This window comes from Hippichthys cyanospilos, chromosome 6 (genome assembly GCF_059441005.1).
Source record: "Hippichthys cyanospilos isolate Australia breed blue-spotted pipefish chromosome 6, RoL_Hcya_1.0, whole genome shotgun sequence".
Lineage (NCBI taxonomy): Eukaryota > Metazoa > Chordata > Actinopteri > Syngnathiformes > Syngnathidae > Hippichthys > Hippichthys cyanospilos.
Genome location: NC_142374.1, coordinates 25,035,297 through 25,055,421, shown reverse-complemented (window position 1 = coordinate 25,055,421; position 20,125 = coordinate 25,035,297). Strand labels below are relative to the sequence as shown.

Genomic DNA, 20,125 nt, shown 5'->3' with positions numbered 1-20,125 from the left:
GTTTCGAGAAGGGGAATGCGATGTTACATAAACAAGACAGTGACAAGACGCTTGCACATATACATCGCTTTATTTTTACAATATTTGACTTGACATACAAGCACGTTTTCACCTCTTCTGTACAATTTCTTCACCGTCTCACACACACACACACACACACACACACACACACAGACGCAGTCGCCATACTCTCGCTTCCCGCGCGCATATACTCACACGCACGCGCACAAACCAGACGTCAAATGCGCACGATATGAGCCGTGAAGACGTCACGTGAAACCTGCCGCGTAGTCTGCAAGCTTGCGAGACTACAAAAATGTGCGTGCACGGCCGGCGTGCGCGCGCTTCGGCTCACAATCCGCGACACAAGTGCTGGCCAATGCGCGTGCGCGCGACTCTTCCCCAGCTCAGAACCACACACGCGCACACACACACACACCGAAACAAGTTATGTCACGTCATGATAAATTTGACAAGTGACGTCATCATTACAACATTTGCAACTTTTACACATTGTACAATGAAATAGAAGTATAACACAAAAATAACAGACAAAAGAAGTATACTGTAATTTTGGTTTAAAAAAAAAGATCAATGAAAAGTCCCACTTGACACGTGGTTCATCCTGAAAGATGTAAAAGTGCGATTGGAAGACTTACAAAACATTTGCTCATTCTAAAACGTTTTATATTCCAACATCAGGATTTGTTTGCTTCATTTAACATTTTACTCCCTCAAGCAAACACACACACACACACACACTCCTTCAATCGCAATTTTTTCATGTCACCCATTTGAGTTCAATTCATTTTTGCAATATGACTTTATTGCTATTGTGAGTTTGAGCACATTTTTTTATATTCATACTTTTCATACAATATGGAGCTGTACCGACACAAGCGTATAAAAATATAACACACAAAATCTCTCCCAGACTAGTTTTTCTACTTACATACACACATATGCACACACATGTTCCATATTTATGAAGTATGTGACACGTATTATCTGTGAGTGTATCGTATACACACCAACTTAAAAGATGTATTGTTCGAACACTTTTTAAGTGAATTCACGAATGACATCGCTATCGTACTTTTTCGACCCATTTCAACACAATCTTCATGTTTTTTTTTTTTCAATTTTGTTTGAAACACGCTCGAGTTGTGATTTCAGCACCATCGGAGTGGACAGCGCCACTTACTCTTACACACACGCATTCGCACATATAGGAGCAAATGGGGACCGAGCTTCCTCAACGTTATCATCATTATGATGATTTTTTTTAACCCGACGACCTCACTCTTGTAATAATCTCGACAAGGAGTACGACAGAAGTGTGCAAAGTGACGACAAAGACGAAGCGCGCACACACACTGAGTAGAATATCACAATAGCACTTTTTCCTTTCCATTTAATGACAATATTAATAATGCATCGTAACATACCATTTGTGGCTTTATAGTGGACACCTGCACGTATAAACACACCCACGCACACACGCGCCGAAGATGAAAAGTATAAAACGGTAATTTACTGTTTTTTCTAAAAGACGAATGACGTCATTCTATATTTATCCATATTATTGACACATTATGAAATATGTAGTTCCCAATTTTGTAGTTGGGATTTTTTTTTCCTCTTCTCTGGAATAATTTGTACTCTCTCTGTGTGTTTGTGTGTGTGTGTTGCAATTTTTGGATATATGAACTCATTTAAATCGAAACAGCCATTTAAAAATGGTTATTTGATGCAAAAATTCACTATTATTACCGTTCATATTAACCAGTGGTGATATAGACGAAAAGCCAAGCACTCACCTTGTGTGTGCGTGTGTGTGTGTGTGTTTTCAGCTGCACTCATGTTCTCCCTGCAACAAAAAACAGTGTTCGCTTCATTAAGATTTATCATGTAAGACGTGTAAAAACATAGACCCAACGTAGATATAAATATATCAAAATGGCAGACAAGCACAGAGAAACAATCACATCATTCCGTTGCAAAGCACACACCAACTCTGAGAAGTTGAAAGATTCTCACACTAATTGTTTGACTCAAGACAAAGCAGACTCAGTTAAACTAATCAAGAAAAAAGGAAAATGAATAAAATACATTTTTTAAAAAACGTTTTGCCTTCAAATACAAGTACATGAAATCATAAGAAATGAAATGATGAAATTCTAAATGTATTGTATGCTGCAGACAGATGCTGCTTTTTGTCACCCAAACAAAGTTTTTATTTCATTTCAGATTTTAGAATGTTGTATAGGATCATCTAAATGTGTTTTTTTCACATAAGAGACACACACACTCACAAACACACGCGCACACACACAGGTGGAAAAACATGAAAAACGGGCTTCAATTTGTAAGTTAAACCACACAATTTCACAATTTCACGGAAACATCCCCAATCTCGATCAAATGAAAAAAGGGATCCCTCAAGGCTCTGTGCTTGGTCCCAAACTGTGTATATGATATATTAATGACATATTTTGCATTATGAAGAATTTTAAGAAAGTATTTCTTTGCTACCGATACAACGTTGTACTGAGAGTCAAAGACTTCTGACTACTGTGGAGGAAGAATCCAATATATTATTTTGACACAAACAAACGATCGCTGAACTTCAAGACAAGCGTATCATCTTTGGCACTAGAAAAATTCAGCGGCAAGTCAAAATCACAGTCCGCTCCGGTGCAATAGGAAGATGCCAATACCCAATCATTTGGGTCGATTCAACCTCACATTTTGTATCGTATAAATCTGAAGGTTTAGAAATCAAGAGTAAGAAAGAAATAAAGAGTTGACCTTGCCGTGCTGAGAACAAAAGTGTGTGGGGCGCGCCGCTTGGGGGGAATGGGTCTCACGCCCTTCCAACATGGCCGTTTTCCCTTTGAGGATAAACAGAAGAAAAACAAAATCAGTCCTTTCATTCATTTTGTGCGTGTTAAATTGATTCCAATTCCTCAAATGCCACACTCGATTCCACATCCATTTCTAATGAGAACACACACGTGCATCAATTCTATTGTCGGTGGATTATGTTCAATTTGCTTTCGGTCTTATTTTAATCTCCGTCAAATTGAAACCCGCAACGTGTGTTCAATTCATCTTTCAAGTTCCGTTTGATTTGTTCAGAAAGAAGACGTTTGAAGAAAGACAGCCCCAAAACGCCGGCGACTTGTGGCAAAGCCTGAAAGTCTCTTTTTTTGTCGTCATTCGAACAAAATTAAACACATTTCAACTCCATTGTTGGTTCCGATTATTTTTGTGTCAAACGTTGGCTTTTATTTTCTTTAAATTCCATCAAATGTAAGCCACAAGCCCTTGTAGTGTCATCAATTAATGTTCCCATTTTATACGTAATTGAATCTATTCAAAATCCTTGTTATTCAATTGCATTAGAACAGCACAAGCAAGATTCTTTATTTTTTCCAATTTGTGCTTCAAGGAAGACATTTGTGAAAAATGCTAGCTAACCCTGAGAGTCACTTTTTCTATTTTTTTTTAAACCAAATTCATGTTGGCAGACTCAAACGTCTATTCTTAGTGATTTCTGTTCAAAAGAGTATTTTGAACTTTATTTTTAACTAACGCTATTCCTAGACTAGAATTTTTTTTAATGTTCCATCAAGTTTACGCTAAAGCTCACAATAGCAACATGTACTGAATTCAGCTCATTCTTCAATGTTATATGTACTTTAACTGATGAAAAAAATCATTGTAATTCAATTTCTTTGTAAAACACACATGCCAGAATCATTTTTTAAATTTGTGATTTGTGGAAAATCCATTGAAAATCCCTTTTTTAAAATAATATTTTTTGAACAAAACCAATACAAACCCGACAGGGAAATTGATCATTTTCTCACTAAAATTTGGATATTTATTAGGAGCGAAAGGTACATTTAAGAAAACGGAAATCATCTCAATTAGTTTTCCTTCCAAATGTTTGCTCACGTTTTTTTTGTTCTGCTTAGTTGTCACTACCAGTCTATCTAAAATAAATATACTGTATATAGATATATATACAGTATTGCCATTTGGACCAAATTTTTCAAAAGTTTCACAACCGACACATCAAAAAATTTGCTAAAAGTTTTTCAAGGCACCTCACACAAGATGGCCGACCTGCAGCATCGTCAGTACATAAGGAAACACCACACACACACACACACGCACACGCACGCTTGTGCAATTTCAATTTTTTCTTTGAATATGCTTGGGGAAAATCCTCCAATAAACGCAACCTATTTTTTGAGGTATCGTTTTTGCGATTGCGTCTTTGATTGTGATGGCGCTCGAGGCGATACCGAGGGTATCGGCCAATCCCAAGCTTTTTTTTTTACTACCCTCACAGGAACGGTGTGTTTCTCTTTTCAAATTGAGAGCAAATTGATTGGAACGTAAAGCAACTTGCTGCTAAGTTGCATCATAACAAATCCTTTGCGGTTTCTTTCCACCTAAAATGATTTGGCACTGCCCGGGGACTTACTTGGCTAAAATCGATATTTCACAAGGGCTAGATGACCGGAAAAAAAGGAGAACATGATACCGTGACGATCATGAAACGCGCCCAGAGAAAGGTCTCTAAAAAAATGAAAACTGACAACGAGGTCAGCCATTTTGAGTTGAAGCAGCCATTTTAGATCTTGTGCGGGGGGGCTGTCCTTGGCACACTCCCGGCAATTTTGGCGGCCAAACCCCCCCCCCCCCCCCCCCCCCCCCCCCACCTGTAACTGCACTTACCGGCGTACAATTGAATAAGCGCGCGATTGTGCCGGCCATTGGACGACGTCCATTAACCTTGTTGTTGAAGCTCAGTCATCATTTAGCGCTGACCCGCTTGCAAGGAAGCGCCGATCGCTTCCAAGAAAAGACTTTTGTACTCGGGCGGCGCCGTGAATAACTGCGACGTACCATAAACGTCTTTGCCAGGCGCGGACCCACAACAATATGGTCATTTTTTGAAGTGCGATAGTCCTTGCGCTATTACTGCAGCCCAGCATACATCCGACACAAGCAAATTATACATTTTTATACGTAATTACACATAGATAACGTTTGACGGGCAGATGAATAGACGGAGGGATAATACCGTGGCAAGTTAGCTAGCTCGATAAACCAGCTCTCTACTGTAGAAAGGATGAGTCGAATAAGCTAGCTTTCCGGCTAGCTGTCTGTCACGTTGACTGAGACACAGATCGTCCTGCTCATCAAGTTTCAAACCGTTTCCCTCTGGTTGGCGCTAACGCGGACAAAAGACGAGAACAAACTAAATAGAACAACTGGATTCGAGATAACTAGCTAGATGGCTTGTTTTTAGCTAGCTGTCTAACTGAGTAAGATAAGCTATAGAAGCTAGATAAGCTTGCATCTTTGTATCTAGTCGTCTAACGCACTATCTAGAGAAGATAAGCTAAATCAGATCAGATAACATTCTAGCTAGATATCTAACTAGCTATCCCTGGATCAGCTGGGTAAAATCGCTTCCTAGCTAGATTACTAACTAGCTATGTCGATAAGCTAGGTCAGCTAGGAAGAATAGCTTCCTCGCTAGATTACTAACTTGCTATCTCGATAATGTAGATAAGCTAGGTAAAATAGCTTCCTAGCTAGATCGCTAACTAGCTATCTCGAAAAGATAGAGCGGCTTTTAAAATGGTTTTCTAGCTAGCCATCTAACTCACTATCCAGATAAGATCAGCACCATAAGATAGCTTTATAGCGAGATATCCAATTGAGCAAGATAAAATATGTCATCTAGATAAGATAGCTTTGTAGCTAGTTTTTTAACTCGCTATCGAGAAAAGAAAAGCAAAATAAGATAGATACAATGACTTTCTAGCTAGCTATTCTGCGATAAAAGTCACAATCCTGCCAAACTTTTTATACATCGCATATCGTCATCCTTAAGCGTCAGCCAAGTGTCAAACAAGAGCAGTCCGATGCAAAGAAAAGCAAACATTGCACCGAATTTAAAAATTGGCCAACGAGAGCACCGCGCGCCACAGAAAATAAATTCTGCAACATCATCTGTTAGAGTTTTGACCCGTCAGTTGAAAAATTGCATCACTAATGCACAATGTGTATCCATATAAACCTTAGCAAAATAAAGGCATACCACGTTTTGCAAAGGAATTACTTAGACATAATTGAGGCAAAAAGTTGCTTCACGTTCCAATTCATTTAGTCTTAATTTGAAAAGAAAAACTGTATGCTTCCTGTCACGCCATGAAATGTGCCGATAGCGGCAGAAACCCTGTTCAAATCTCACATATCCCTTAAAATACTTTCACAAAATGTATTGAATGTATTTTATTCAGCAACACCAGAAAATAGACTATGCAACATCATCTCTTATATTTTTGACACGTCTGCCCCCCCCCCCAAAAATTATCACAAATGCACATTGCGCGTACTTATGAAGCTTGTTTAAAAAAAGCACATCTGTTTTTGCAAAGGAATCACTTTAACACAACTTAGCAAAAAAATTGCTTCATGTTCCAATTGATTTGCTCTTGATTGAAAAAATATACTCTTCCAGTCACGCCATGCAATTAAATTTGCGGATAGCTGCGGAAAAATCTCACCTATCCACTAAAATGCCTTCAAGAAAGGTATTGTATTATTTTAATTCAGCAAAACCAGAAAACAAACTGAGCAAAATATCATCAGTGATATTTTTGTCTCATTTGCCGAAAAATTGCATCACAAATACATAATGTGCATTTGTGTGAAACTGAACAAAACGGAGGCACGCCGCTTTTTGCAAAGGAGTCGCTTTAACACAATTTAGCAAAAACGTGCTTCATGTTCCAGTTCATTAGCTCTTAATTTGAAAAGCAAACAACTTCTCCTGTCACGACATGAAATGAAACGAGCTGATAGCTGCAGAAACCCCGTTTGAATATCTGGCCTGTACAAAGTACTCTGACATGAATATAATACAACAAAGGACATATTGCAAAGTAAAGCGCCCTGTCAATTTTTTGTTTGTTTGTTTCCCAGCTAAATTCTTGTCAAAACGCATTACTGTCACCATCAGTCATATTCTGATTGGTCAAACAGCGCACAAAAATCAACCAAAAAAAGATCAATCAACTGAGACTTCCATGAGTGTAAAATAGCAAAGTCACACGACTAAACTCCGCGTATGATTCCAAACTCATTTCTTTGATGCAAGAAATTCAAATAAAGTCCATAAGCAAATGCGTAAACGCTGCATGTGATGATTTGCAAATTTGGTGTCACCTACTGTGTCTTTACAGGACAACCAGAGAGGTTTAAATCCTACACACACTCTCTCTCACACACACACACACACACACACACACACACACACACACACACACATAAAAAAGAAAACAAGAGAAAAGAAAACAAAGAACATCAAACGTATTCATGCACTCAAGATTTGTTTTAATTTGGATGAAAATCAAATAAAAGTGTTGAGCAATCGTTACTCCAAATTATTATTCTGTCAGTTAAAAAAAAAAAGCCCCATATTTTTTGTCAACATATCCTATCCTGCAAAAAAAAAAAAATTATAATAATAATAATTTGTCATGCTGCCAAATGTTTTATGTGGCTCGTTTGTAAATTAAAAAAAAACAGATATGATAGAAGTATTAATGTTGTGGCGCGTTAATGATGAGATGATGTTTTCTCGTATGTTCTATCCTCTGGGAGCATTTTGGGCATCAAAAAATAATAAAGACAAAAGTACAAATGAGCAACATCAAAATCTTAGATAACATTAGATATTTACGCACGACGCAAGACGGTAAAACGGATGTTTTATACATTTTGTTATTAAACTTTTGAATTGCCTGCTTACAGCAATGGTGTGAACACATAAAAACGTTGCTCCTAATTCATATTTACAATGATACATAATAATACAATAATAGATTAATAACTGCATGCTAATATTGCTTTGCATCGTCGTTATTTGCTTTTGCATCGCAGCGTGATGTGACGCCACTTGTTAGGTTTTTTTTTTTTTCCATGCGGAGGAATGATGTTTCATGTGGAGCTCATACGGTCGACAAAACATTTGAAATAGTTTTCTATTACATGTTATAGCAAGTAAATCATGCATGCACACACGCACACACACACACACGCACACACACACACGCACACACGCACACCTTTCTATTCATGAATGTTAGTTAAGTAGCAAATTTTACAGGGTTATAACTATTTTTTTTATGAACATGGTCTACAGACACAGGTTTTTTTATAAATCATCATATAATATTTTTGAATGGCTTGTACATAGCATGCAATCAAATGTCAAACGTGTGTAATAATTATTATAACATATATTATGTAATAATGTTATTACATATATGTGTGTGTATATATATATATATATATATATATATATATATATATATATATATATATATATATATATATATATATATATATATATATATATATATATATATAAACATATACAGTATATATATATAAAATATCATATACTGTAGAGAATATCATTATATATATGAAATCCATTACAATATGTGAATTCACATTCACATTATTATCAAGATGGCCAAAATGAATGCAGTTACGTACTAACATTTCAATCTTAAATTATAAGTCATAATTAAATTTGGATGTACAGCTCAACACAAGCAGGAAAAAACAAAACAGTGATGACCATGTTGTGTAAAAGACGGTGTGAAACATTTTGTATGATTTCCATCAAAATCCTGATGACAATGAATATTAAATACACAAGATATGATCAAGAATCAAATTTGAATCGGCGTGTAGTGCACACAAGCAAAGAGCATTTTACTGTTTTATTGTTTTGGAATATTTTGGTAATGACAAGATGGGCTACATCTTGCGTGGATCAATTATGAATCTAAAACATTTTGGATCAATCCGACCAATCCTTCTTGTTTGTTTTGAGAAAAAAAAAAGAACCACAAAAAATGTGTTACCTCAAAAATTGGGTTACACCTGAGAACGGGTTCAATTCATCCAAACCTTCAAATTCCAAAGTCAAAAAGCAAATCATTAGGTGTCAAAAAAAACTTACTGGGTTGTGTTGCAAAAAAAAAAAAAAAAACCTTCACACGCTGAAAACACTTGGGTTCAAAATAATTTAATTGCGGGTCCAAAACGTTTTGGATGATTCTGACCCAACTTTTCGGGGTTATTTTGCAAAAAAGAATCAAAAAAATGTGCGGCTTTGTAATAGACAACCTCAAAAATGATCACCACACTTACTGGGTTGTTTTGGATAAAAGAAGGCCAAAACTGGGAAACAACACAAGAGAATGGGTCAAATCAACCCAAACGTTCACACTTTGAAAACAATTTGCTTAAAAATAACCCAGTTGTGAGTCAAAAACGTTTTGGATCAATTTGACCCATCCCCCTGGGTCGTGTTCCAAAAAAAAAAAAAAAACACACAAAAAGGTGCAGCTTTGTACAAGGCAACTTCAAAAATTGAGTTGCGATTTAAAAAGTTGGGTTAAAATTTACCACAAACTTCACATTTGGGTGGAAAATAACCCAATTATGGGTCAAAAACGTTTTGGATCAAGCTGAACCAATTTTCCAAGTTGTTTTGCAAAAAAGAACCCCCAAAGTGTATGGCTTTGCACTATAAAAAAAAAAAAATTGGGTTATGATTTAGAAGGTTAAGTCAAATTGACCCAAAACTTCACACCCTAAGCACACCTGGGTTGAAAATAACCCAAATACGGTTCAAAAAAGTTTTTGATCAATATGACCAAATTTACTGGGTTGTTTTGGAAAAAAAAAACAACAACAACATGAGTTTTCAACTCAGAGTGTTGGGTTAAATTGACTACTTACAATAAATAACCCAGCTATGGGTCAAAACTATTTTGATCAATCCGAGCTAACTTTCCAGGCTGTTTTGCAAAAAACAAAAACAACACCAAAAACGAGTTTCAAATCAGAAAGTTGAGTCAAATTCACCCAAATGTTCACACTCTGAAAACACTTGGGGTAATGATAACCCAATTATGGATCAAAAACTTTTTGGACCAATCCGACCCAACTTTCTGAGTTATTTTGCAAAAAAAAAAAAAAAGAACCCCAAAAACGAGTTACTTTGTTCAAGTCATCCTCACAATGGGCTTGTTTTGCATGTAACAAATGGTTTCAACTCCGAAAGTTGGGTCAAATCCACCCATGCCTTTACACTCGGAAAACACCTGGCTCAAAAATAACCCAGTACTGGCTCAAAAACATGTTGGATAAATCCGACTCCACTTTCTGGGTTGTTTTGCAAAAAAAAGAATCCCAAAAAGTTGTTAGGTTGTTGAAGACAGCCTCAAAATTGGGTTGTGACACAGAAAGTTGGCTCAAATGAACCCACAAGTTCACGTTTGAAAAATATTTGTGACAAATAACCCAATTGTGGGTCCAAAAGGGAGACATCCAATATTTGAGTCCATTCGACCCAACTTTCTGGGATGTTTTGCAAAACAACCACATAAAATCCTCATTTTCTACAATAAAATCCTCATTTTCTACAAATGTTGGGTGGCAGCTCAGTTTTTTTTTTCAGCTAAGAATTGTTTTGTTTTGTTCTGCTTTCCCCAACCGTCTTTTACAGCGCATGTTCATTGATCATTGGTTTGTCCTTCTGAATGTTGGATGGACTTTTTTTTAACAGGTCTAACGATCATTTTCCACCCTAAATCCCGAAAACCCAAATTAAAAGTACGGAAGTGAGATGAAAGTTATTCCAAGGTCGCTTTTTTTTCTTCATTTTAATAGAAATGACATTTTCGTTGCAGATATAAACTGAAGCACAATCATTGACAACATGTTTAGGACTGAATTGTTAGTATTTTCCCGATTTTCTTTCACGTTTTGTTCAATTTTAACGAACATTTTCAGCACGTTTTTTTCATCAAATCCATCAATTAAACAATACATATAGTGATGATGCATTTAGAGTATAGAGAAAAGTAATTTCGAGATTCCCCTCGAGCACAATTGCCTGTTTGTTTTCTAAACCAATCCCGGCACGTGTCAAAATTCCTTGCGTGTCTTTTGAGCGTTACGTTAGTCACGTGACAAGGCCACAGCGCTCCTCGTTTCTGTTAGTATTTTTTGACTTTCCTTTTTTGTAATGATAAAAGTGTGCGGAGACGACTTCGGGGATGTTCGTCGAACTACACGTGTCGATTGAAATGGATCTGAGGACGTGATGACGTCAAGGCAATTTGGCGAAGCGATGACGTCATTCGGGGAGAGAGAAGGACGCGTGGCACGGTGGGGCTCACCTGCGGGGCCCCTTGCTCGTCATCTTGGGGCTTCGCGTTTCCTCCTCACCTGCGAGACACAAAACGCCCGGTGAGAAGTTGTTGCACGCCCGCTTTGCCTGTGACGTCACATGGAGAGAAGGCAGCGGCGGACGCACGGGCGAATATGTTTTTGTTTTGTTTTGATGGCAAAGTATTGCAAGAGGTCACTCGCGGGACAAAATAAGCTTCGTTTTTTGTACCCTTTTTTAATCGGAACTAAGAGAAACATCCTGCCAAATTTTCTCGCGTTTTTGTCACGAGACGTTTATTCTCAATGTACTTGAAGTGATGACGCACGCCTTATTTTCCTCGTTGAGATTTTTTGGGGGGTACAATGCAGTTGAATAACTCAGCAGTCGATGACGTCAACAAATATTTTCACAAAGTTTTCTGTACATGGTCTGCAACGTAACTACTTGAGTTTGGATGTGTTTCGTATCTAATAGCTCTCCTCATAATTATATTTTTGCATTTTTATCAAGTACTGCAATTTCAGCTTTTGGGGGCGACCGTCTGCTCTTATTTTCCCTATTGAGCTTTTTGGGGGTGTACAATCCAGTGAATTACCTCAGTGAACGTTGACGTCTACGTATAGTTTCACAAAGTTTTCTACACGTTGTCACGTGTCCAGTTTGAACTGTCTTAGTTTTCATATAGTATCTAATAGCTCTCCTAATTAAATTTCGGCATTTTTATCACGTACTGCAGTTTTGGCTTTTTGTTTTTCCTTATTGAGCATTTGTGTGCGGGGGTACAATCCAGTTAATGACCTTAGTGGTAGATGACGTGAGCATATATTTTCACAAAGTTTTTTATACGTTGTCACGTGTCCTCTGCAACGTAAGCGTCTTTATTTTCATATGTTTAGTATCCAATAGTGTTGATTATAATTTTATTTCTGCATTTATATCGTGTACTGCACTTTTGTCTTATTTGAAGTGACCTACGTGCTATATTATTTTCCTTATTGAGCTTTGGAGGGGGGTACAATCCAGTTATTTACCTCGGTGGTGGATGACGTCAACATATACGTACACAATTTTTTCTATAGGGTGTCACGTGTCTTCTTCAACGTGTTGCTTTGAACTGTTTTTCTTTTCATACGTCCAATTTGCGGCTGCGCTTGTTTGTACATGGGAGTTTAGCCCTCCTCGTAATTATATTTCTGCATTTTTATCATGCACTGCGGTTTAAGATATTTGGGAGGGGGGGGTGTACGAGCTATTTTCCAGGTAAATACTTCACTTGGAGATGACGTTTCTATACACTTTTTACGTGTCTTCTTCGACGTCTTTGTTTTCATTTTAGGTTAGTAAACATAATAATGACATTTCTGCGTTTTCATCATGTACTGCAGGGTAAAGCTTTTTTTCTCTCATCATTTCGCATCATCATGAAACTTTGTGTATGTTCTTTTTTTTGCCAAAAACTATTTTGGCAAAGAAACGTCTGCCCACGTCAAAATATCGCAAAAGTTCTGAATGTTCAACGTGAAGCTTTGGTTTACTTCTTTTTATTTACCTTTCTGTTGAACACCTTAATCACGTGATCACCAATGGTGATAATGACGCGTTGACGGGACAGATGACGTCAGCGACCGTCCAATCACACCGCTGTTCTGACTTTTTTGTTTGTCTGCATGATCGGTCGGGGGTGGGGTGCGTTTGCGTGCACGTCGTTAAAAGGGCAATCTTTGACTATTATTGTGCACTTTAAACGGTGCACTTGGTTTTTTTTTTTGAATGGGTCAGGTGGTGGTCGTGGGGGGCACACGTGTACTTCAATGTGTGTGTGTGTGGGGGGGTGCTTGAGGGGCGTTCACTTCTATTCATAAAAGATGGTTGAGAGTGGGGTGGTCTTATTATTACACACCTTTTTTTAACCTCTGGTTATGATGTTACAGAAACGGAAGTCGTGTGAAAAGTGTCATTTTTGAAAAATAAATGCAAGGTAAAAGAATAACAGGCATTGAAGAAGATTTCTAAACTTTACAAATTAACGAGAGCTCCGAAAAAGTGACTTTGGAGAGAAGTTGATGTGTTTTTTTTGATCAAACTAAAATAAAACAAAAAAAAAAATCATGCACGAGTTGAAAAACAAGCCAAGAGGAATTTTGAAAACAAAGTGTGTGACAGGGGGTGTCATTCACAATAAAATAAGCACAAGTTGCAGGGATTCCACTTCCGTGCAAACAAGACGAGCAAACGAAGACGAAAACATGCGGAATGAAAAAAAAACGGAGCAAAAAAAAAAAAAAGACGGAATGAGAAAAAGAAAGAGAGCACATGAGGGGAAATTCCACGAGTGTCTTGCGATGAAATCCATCGTCCATCGTCGATGTTGTCGGCGGCGAGCGCGCCCCCCTCGAATGCTTTTTGGGGTAAGGGCTTCCCAGATGATTAGCTCAGAACAGCAAGCCCAGACCGCAAAAAGATTCGCCAAGGGCAATTTCTTTCCTTTTTATTTGTCGGGGAGTCTCCTCCGTGACTTGTCGCTCTCGTGCACCCCACTCGAGTGTATCGTCGGCATCACACACACTCGCACACACACTCGGAAAGAGCGGGAATGAGGCAAGGGGAATCTCCGCAATGTGAGAGCTGTCCGTGGTTCTTTTTTTTTCATCTCCTGGAAGATGTTTGCATGCATGCACCCCCTTTTTTTCTTTCCTCCTGTCTTCCCTCTGTATAGAAGATGCTGCTGCTATTTTTTCTTCTTTTTGGGGGGGAGGCTGCTGCTGCTGCTGCTGCTGCTGCTGCTGCAGCTCCGTGCGAGGAGGGAGCCAAGCTGTAGACTGCTGGCAATAAATAGAGAGCGGAGGAGGCGTGCGATTGGTGCGCGGGCGAGATCGTCATCAGCCAATCGCAGCCCGGCTCGCATAGGGACCCCCCTTTTTGAAAAAAAAAAAATAATAATAAAATGACGGCTGGAGGGGAGGGAGGGGGGATTTGTGATCAATAGCAATGATAGAGGCATCGGGCTATTTCCTTGAGTTTTTTTTTTTTTTTTTTACACATGCAAATTAAATTAGGAGCAAAGTGAGGGGGGGGGCAGCTAAACCAATCAAAAGGCTGCGATGCAAAGTGTCCACGCAGCATCCAAACAATTCGTGTGGAGAGGAGGAAGTTAATAAACTTACTAAGGAAAGTATTTAAGTCGAAGTTAGTTTGGGGTTCGTTTTGGATTTCTGTGTTGGGGGGGGGGGGGTCTTTGAATTTGCAAGGCACTCAGTCACGATTCTCCCCCTGCCGTCTAGGCTGCACAGTGACTGCCTCTCCTGACGCAGCCAGCCAGCCAGCGCGCACGCTACCCACGTCACGACCAGGCGGGATGGGATCTGCACCCCCCACCCCTCATTTTTTTAATTATTTCTGCTCCCGTCCACTTAGCTTCCGCGCGCTTTTGCTCGATGCACAATAAACCAAACAAGAGACGGGGTAGAGTGTCGGGTGTCCCTCAGCCGCTTTCTCCAACCATTCAATTGACTTGGCGCGCTCATTCACAATGAAGTCGCTTAGCGAAAATAGCAAAACACGACAGACCCTCTCTTTTGCACCCCCTGCCGGTCACATGCGGGAAGAGTCACAGCGAGGGCAGCTTGCCGAGCTCGAGATGGAGAGTTCGGCGCGGGTGATTCGGAAAAATAAAGGACACCCACTCCCCTCGCTCCCATCCTTAATAATTTAACGCACTACGAACGAATAAGACTTTAAACTTTTGACGTCAACTTGAATAGTGGACGTGGCTCTGGCACACGCATCCATGTTTGAAAACAAGCTCACTAGCGCCACTCGGCGTGCGATCAGCACCACTCACGATGGACAGCTCCCCCTCCCTCCCTCCCTCCCTCCCTCCCTCCCTCTGCGGCTCCTTTTCCTTCCCCATCTCCGTGCATGTGCACCTCCTCTTTAAAAAGAAGAAACCGGGGAACCCCCACCCTTTTACACCCCTTCTATCTCACACTCACACACACACACACAAACATTGAATAAAAACAGAAAAGAGCGAGGGGGGATTCCAAGCTTGCAGGAAGTGCAGTCGACAGACTGAAAGGAGGGGAAACCAAAGAGCATGCACGTCGATTTCACTCACCTGCAAGCTTTTCTGGCCACCTCCTAAAAAAAACAAACATTTGGTCATCATTTTTTTTTCGTTTCTAAAACCTTGAAGAAAACATCTGCAAGTTTTCCCTGGGATCACCTCACCCCCCCGCCCTTTTTTTTTTTACATCGCTATTTGTGGAGCATGCACAACTACGATCTATTTTTAGCAGAAGACATGCATGTTACGTGAAGCCCCATGCAAATGAGCCCCCCCAAACCGCCATGTTTTTTTCTGTTGTTATTCTTTTCTTCAAATGTCCACTCTCCAAAAAGCAACTCCAAACATGACGATGATGACGATGACGATGATGAAGACACGTTCTACCTGGCACGACGCTCATCCACAAGTGCAACAGTCCCTCGTTTTTTTTTTATTATAAATGTTTCGACATAAACAAAAAGCTCTCGCGCATATTCGAGCACATAACGGAAAGCTGCGTTGCTGACGAGACTCGAAGTAAGCCCTCTGCAAAAAAAGAAATAAATAAAAAACAGTTTTTCTTTTTTTGAGGGGGGCTGGGGGGGGGGGGGGTGAAGGGCTGCGTCAGTTACTAGGCATTGACGTCACGTTCAGATTCTCTCACTTTTTTTTTCTCCCTCCGCCCCGTCGAGCCTGCTTGGAAAGATTCTGCTTTGCTGCTGCTGCCCTCCTGCGTGTGTGAAAAAAAAAATATGTGGATTGTGATAGTTAGCTCGCTTTATATATTTTTCAAAATAAAATAGCGATTAGAATTTGTGTATAAATATCAAAACACAACGCGTGGAAGCGCATGACTGTATCCTTGTGTGTGTTTGTGTGTGTGTGTGTGGGGGGAGGAGGGGGGTGACCCCACAAAAGGTGGTTCCGAGAAAAATGCAAGTGAAAGGAGGGTAGCAAAAGGGCTGCGCCCGTCGCATCGCTTGCTGCTATTTTTAGCTCTGCCTGTGGGCCAACTGTACACGCGCACGCGCACATCATGAAAAATACACGTCAGTCTTAGACTTGCTTTCCTTTGGTTTACCCCCCCCCCCCACACACACACACACACCACACACAGGAATACAAGAGCCAATGGGGTAAGTGTGTGTGACGTCACCGTGGACACACGCGTGACACTTTGAGGGAGGGGGAAAAAAATTGCCCTCAATCAAAAAGGGAACACGCTTCTCAATGGGACTTGCAGCCCAGAGGGCAAAGGCGCAGTGCCGGTTTTGACCGCATGATGTCGACAAACTCGAGTCAGAGATCAAGCCACCAATTGACAGAAATGGAAACTTTTCTTTTTCTTTTTTAAACCTATCCATAGATTTAAAAACAAGGGGGGAACCTATAGAATAATATCAATATTGTTGTTCCAAATAAGATTTACAAAATTATTATTGCAATAGTGAGACAGTACAGTTAAAAAATTCATAATACTATACTTAAAGGTAATGGGCAGAATCACAAAACTGTCCAAAAACAAATTACTTAGATATAAGAATCGCATTACGGATTTGGGGGTGACAATAACATCTACAGACTTTCACTAAAATACAGATAAAACAAATAAACATTTCATTTAAATCATAAAATAGGAAAAATAGAGAAGATTTCTAAAATTACTTTTGTTGTCTTTAATTACTTCCTTCAGCCTTTGTGTAGGGTAGCAATACAAAGGAAGAGACTTTTTTAAAATAAGTAGAGAAAGTAAAAATATTGGAAGAAACATTTCACTAAAATATTTTTTTAAATAGAATATCAATGTTTCAATAATGACTTACCAATTCAAGAAAGAATAAAAAAATACTAATATATATATATATATATATATATATATATATATATATATATATATATATATATATATATATATATATATATATATATATATATATATATATATATATATATAAGTAAGTAAGTAAGTAAGTGTTACTTGCTTTTGTGGGGTGGACATCGCGTCCAGGTGAATCCAAAGTAATTTGTTCTACCTTCTGGATAATAAGGCGACTTACTGGGCGAACTTCCGAAACAATGACGTGGAGGAAGCGAGATGGGTGGTGCAGGCAGGCAGGCAGGCAGGCAGGCCCACGCGGTACTCAATGTTCCCCGGCTACCTGCTGCTGACTTTCTCACTTGCCTGCTGACTTTTTGCTAGGCTCGATCCATTGATTGATTTTGAAGGCGAGGCTAGTGCATTTTTCCCAAGCGAAGCACAAAGTTGGGCAAAACGGACAAACGATGCCCCAACCTAATGTATCATAATCATTATTATTATTATTATTATTATTATTTGCTAACCTGCTCTGTGTGTTTCTTGCTTGTTGTTGCAGCGCGGCGGAGGATCCCCCGGCATGTCAAAGGCACTCCTACGCATCGCTGCAGCCTCACGCGTCCGCTCTCTCTTGTGGAGTCGTCTGCAAAATCACGCAAAGATCCCTTATCACCCCCCCCCCCCCCTTCCCCCAAACCCTCTCCGCCAGGATGGATCGACACGTTCACCTAAATCCACTCGGCAACCACGTCAAGTTTGTCCTGAAAATGCCCGGATGGAAAATGGAGGAGGGGAGGGGGGAGGGGAGGGGGAGGGGGGGGGGGGGTACAATGGGAAAAAAAAAAAAAAGATCGACGCAAACTTTCTGGACTGCATGGAAGCACATACACTTAAAACTGTGAAGGGGTTTTGGAGGGGTGAGTAAATATCAAATTTTAAAAAAGGGGGGGGGGGGGGACGGGGGGGGGCGGGGGGGGGGGGGGGGGTTGCAGGAATCAGGTCACTCCAGTGCCGATGCATCCTCTCCTGGTTGACTCCCAGACGCAAATGTTTGCCGGCATAGCCATTCCCCATTGCTCAAAAAAAAAAGGAGTGGGGGTGGGGATGGGGGGGTGGGATGGGGGGTGATGACGTTGGAAGTGGGGGGAGGGGGGGGGCAGTGAGAGGAACTGGTTGGGGGGCAGAGTTACAAATATGAGGCAGCGCGCCAAATCAGAGAACAGGAGGTGTGTGTGGGGGGCACGATTCACCTCGCGTGTGTATGCGTGCAGTTGTATGGAACACGAGAGGGGGGGCATGGAAATCGAGCATCCCATCATCTGGGGTGGGATGGAGAAGAGGGGGGGGTCACGACCAAGTCTTACCCAGAAACGAGGCTCCACGCTTGGGTTGCAGGAAAACGATGACAGCCTCTGTGTGGAGCTCTAAAATATTTTTATAGCTTTTCTTTTCCAGTGCTTTTTTTTTAAAGCGTGTCTTTTTAAATGTGCTTTATGAATCAATTTTGACTTGACTTGTTTCTGTGCCAAAAAACAAAAAGCGTGCTTTCATGGAACCCTCCATCCAGGGAAAGGGCCTCATGTTCAAATCATACCCAGAAACAAGGCACCATGGCCGGGCTGGTTAGGCACGACTTCAGCCTCTCTGCGGAGCTTGGGGAAAAAAAATAGAAAAAAAAAAACCCACTATCTTTCTGGAGCTGTCACTCTCCATGAGCCTCTCTCTCCGGCAGCGTGTTATTGACCTGCATTGACGTCATTGCGTCATTAGGTATCCCTTAGAAACACTGACTTTCAAAAATAGTATCAAATTAATTCAGCTCACAAGCGAGACAGACAGAGGGAGGGAGGGAGCGTTTAAGGTCGGGGTGTTTTGGGGTAATGTTTTATCACCCAAATAGCCCACCATCACCATTCTACACACACGCGCGCGCGCAAAGCAGCCAGATTCCACATTGGGATGCAAACAGATGGCGCCACAATTATCTTTGGGGTCAAAAAATGTCACGATGGAAACGTCTCTTTCGAGCTGATCTAAAAATAGACCCCCCAACAGTTTAACCTTAAAGCTGAAGGGAACGCTGACACCTTAAGGACCCCTGACGTTGAGGAACGATGAGTAAAACGTCATTTACCATTGTTGAAAGTAATTGTTTCCAAAATAGCCAAAAAAGGTTAAAAAAAAAAAAAAAAGCAAAACACCCATAGAAGAGGGGTGTCCATTGGTCAAACATATGAATGCTAACAAAATAGCTTATCACCGATCCATCTGGAAGACGCTTGCATGGACCCCGCTATGATGTCTTGCGGTGATGTCACGGCGATGACGTCACGGACACTCGACTCAAAAGACGCTAAAAGAATGGCTTGACATCACAGGAGCTGTCTGTGGTGCTGAAATGGCCAGGCGTCATCCTTCATCCTCTTAATAAATACATTAAATTAAAAAGCACTGTTAGGATAAAGCATGTAAAAAACGCACAGATGCTTGTCATTCACCCATATATGACTTTCCACAATATGTGTTAGCATTAGCATTAAGCTATCGGATTTAAAGGCTAAACTAAGGCGTTTTTAAATACGCAACATGTACTTGTCTTCCTTTTCTATTACGTGTTAGCATTAGCATTAAGTTAGCAGTCATAAAAGCGAAGATGTTGTTTTAAGTACTCTCCGTGTGTCTTTTATGTGAACGTTTTATTTTTGACTTGTGCGCAGCCAAACGAAAACATAAGAAAAGCAAACTCTCAATTGACATAATATAAGGCGCAAAGACATGCGATATGAAAAATATTCTGCACTTACAACGCTCGGGTGTGATTGAACTTGTTTGTTTTGTATTTTGGGCGCATCTTCTCACCGCCAAAGCGTGTTTGTATTTTTCCACATGCCCACGTGTGAAGAGTGACAAAGAGAGACGAAAAATAAACACTCACTCACTCACTCACTCACTCACTCACTCACTCGCACGG

The 20,125-nt window shown here is 40.1% G+C and overlaps 1 long non-coding RNA gene across 3 annotated transcripts; it reads right to left on the bottom strand.

Moving 5' to 3' along the window:
* Window positions 1–51: 51 nt before the first annotated feature.
* On the bottom strand, window positions 52–18,092 carry LOC148422990 (uncharacterized). Of its 3 annotated transcripts, XR_015866014.1 has the most exons (7): window positions 17,682–18,092; window positions 16,003–16,068; window positions 15,408–15,430; window positions 11,298–11,346; window positions 2,812–2,894; window positions 1,821–1,870; window positions 52–625 (listed from the first exon to the last, which is right to left on the bottom strand). It is a non-coding gene; the product is annotated as an uncharacterized LOC148422990 (long non-coding RNA). The 3 variants fall into 3 exon arrangements; XR_015866013.1 differs by lacking the exon at window positions 16,003–16,068 and having other exon boundaries at window positions 17,682–18,087; XR_015866012.1 differs by lacking the exons at window positions 16,003–16,068; window positions 17,682–18,092 and adding an exon at window positions 15,744–15,903.
* Between the last annotated feature and the right edge of the window lie 2,033 nt (window positions 18,093–20,125).